Below are 2,661 nucleotides of genomic sequence, written 5' to 3' on the forward strand. Positions count from 1 at the left end.
CTATTTCAGGATATGCTGATGCCAACTGGGCTGGCGACGATCCTCGATGTTTTTCTACAAGAGGCTATGTATTCACATTGGCTGGTGGTCCTATCTCTTGGCAAACCAAACGATAATGTTCTATTGCAAGTTCTTCTACTGAAGTGGAATACGTTGCTGTTGCTCTTGCCTCCCGCGAGGCTCTTTGGATCTCTGAATTCATCCACGAATTGAAGCTACCCTTCAATATCTCGACTGATCCAATCACTCTTTTTTGTGATAATCAGTCTACCATCGCACTTACAGAATCACCTTCCTTCTCATCCAAGCTCAAACACATTAAGATAAGCTTCCATTTCTTGAAAGAATTAGTCACAAATGGCTTCATCAAGCTAGTGTATGTTCTATATGCAGAAAATTGGGCAGAATTTCTCACCAAGTCTGTGTCCGCCTCTAAACAAACAGTCTCATTGCGCAATTTGAGTTTGATCCCTACTGGATGAACCTCTCATTGAGGGGAAATAGCATGTATCTACGACATGGTTACATCACAAAGCTTTTTTGTATCTGCGACGTAGCTACTTCACAAAGCTTTTTTGTTCATCAATCTCAATACGCTACAACGAGAAGTCCACCCTTAAGAGGGGATGTAAAAGTAACTTATGATTTTAATAAGTGTGGACTTCTTCCCACCTACCTTTTTTCCCAAAATCCTTACACCTAATTCCCACATGGACCCCTTTTACCTATGCAAGCCTCAACATGTGTCTATTCCCACCTACCTATAATTCACATGTGATGGATAATCCTCACTCCCTCAACTTGTATATAAATCTCATTAGCTGCCCTCATTTGTAACAAGGTCTTCACTCTCCATTCAAGTGCAATCTATTGTCATTACTCTATTTCTATCTTGCACTCTCTTATGTTTTGACATTAGTATATTAATTAATAGTGATATTAATCACATTTAAGTGAATCTTTAAGTTCTCACAATTGGACCCGCTGAAAAATTTGAAAAAGAAGGCCGCCATATTCTACCCCCCAAGATGCTACCGTGGACACATAATAACAAGACCTCCTCGAGTCCTCGGCAAACCCTCCTCCGCAACCTTTCTGCATAGAATCAGAAAACCAAATGTGAATTATCTTACAAAGTAGGTTAATCCAACAATCCTCAAGAGCTCAATGCTTTACTAAGGCCTTAATTATGTCGGCCAAAACCGCAAGAAAACGCACAGAAAATTGTTTTAGGACAATCAGCAGATGATGAGTTCCACTTGGGATAAACAGGTGGGTGCTTCTTGTGAGACAATTATGAAGCTCATGGTGCAGTGTCGGAATGCTGGCCGTGAGAATTAGGAGAGGAGAGGAGGTCGCCGGATCATGCGAGTGAAGGGAAGGTGGCGGGGTGGTGGCGAAGCGCACGCCACGCTTTTGAAGGCACGCACGCAAAAGGCTCCACTGTTGCTCCACAGTCAGCAGCCGCTTGGCTTCGCCATTAACGGGGACCTCGCCACGATACCGGCGAGGTAAAATACTGTTGAAGAAGGAATAATAAAGGGCTCGCTCGCTTTTGTTATGGTTATGGTTAAAGCGGTAGATCAAATTCTCTGGCGCATCCACCGTTGGCGTACACTATATGAGCAGCAGCAATCGATACGCATACCCTAGCGACAATAACATGCAACAGACCAGCCATATATTCAATCGATAATGGAAATGCAGGTACCATTGTCGTTATTTCCATGCAGAGAAATGAGTAACTGAATTACCTGAAATGGCGATGACCATGAGGAGAAGGTAGAAACATAGTCGCGTATTTCTGTCGGGTATGAATAGCATGAGTATGAGCGACATTAAGCTGGCTGGATCAAGTGAAGCTTCTGTCTTCTCGGCCCGCCGGATGCTCTATATTTGAAAGTCCGAGCCAGATAGTGTTGCATATAAATGTAAAAGTAAAAAATCATGGACAAAATCATTGCAATGGTAAGAAAAAACGTATGATATTCGTGTGTCGCCCTCACGAGTTCTCGGCCCGCGGGATGCTCTATATTAGAAAGTCCGAGCCAGATAGTGTTGCATATAAATGTAAAAGTAGAAAATCGTGGACAAAATCATTGCAATGGTAAAGACAAACGTATGATATTCGTGAGTCGTTTGATGGTGGCCAAATCATCGTTTGATGGTGGCCAAATCGACGGTGTCTAATAGGCCAAGTGGCTACCTCCAAGCGCTCATTGACAACTAAAACCTAGTCCTCATGGACTTCTCCAAGAAGATTATTTTTCACTTTGTAAATGGGAAGACTTTGTCTTTGCTCCTTTCTTAGTAGCTTTGAGCGATGGCCATATCTACTCAGGCATGTCATACATAAAGATTTTTACACCACGAAGCCCTTGAGTAAGATTCCACTCTCCTCTATCTAGCACGGGATCCTCCCAAAGGAAATTCAAATTCTTTGGGATGGAATCAAGTTGACTAACGGAGATTGTGTCACTTGAAGCACTTTGAAACAAAACATGTGGATTTATTATGATTTTCAGAGGTTGTCACACATCAATGGAGTACCTTGTTTTCCCCCTTTAAGTAGGTTAGTTCATTCTTCTTGCTTTTGTTTTGATACAATAGTCTAGATCCATCAACATCACAATTGGGGTAATCTCTCATTCCAAGATCTAA

The sequence above is a fragment of the Adiantum capillus-veneris genome, chromosome 21 (assembly GCF_014529385.1).
Source record: "Adiantum capillus-veneris isolate H3 chromosome 21, ASM1452938v2, whole genome shotgun sequence".
NCBI classification, from domain to species: Eukaryota; Viridiplantae; Streptophyta; class Polypodiopsida; order Polypodiales; family Pteridaceae; genus Adiantum; species Adiantum capillus-veneris.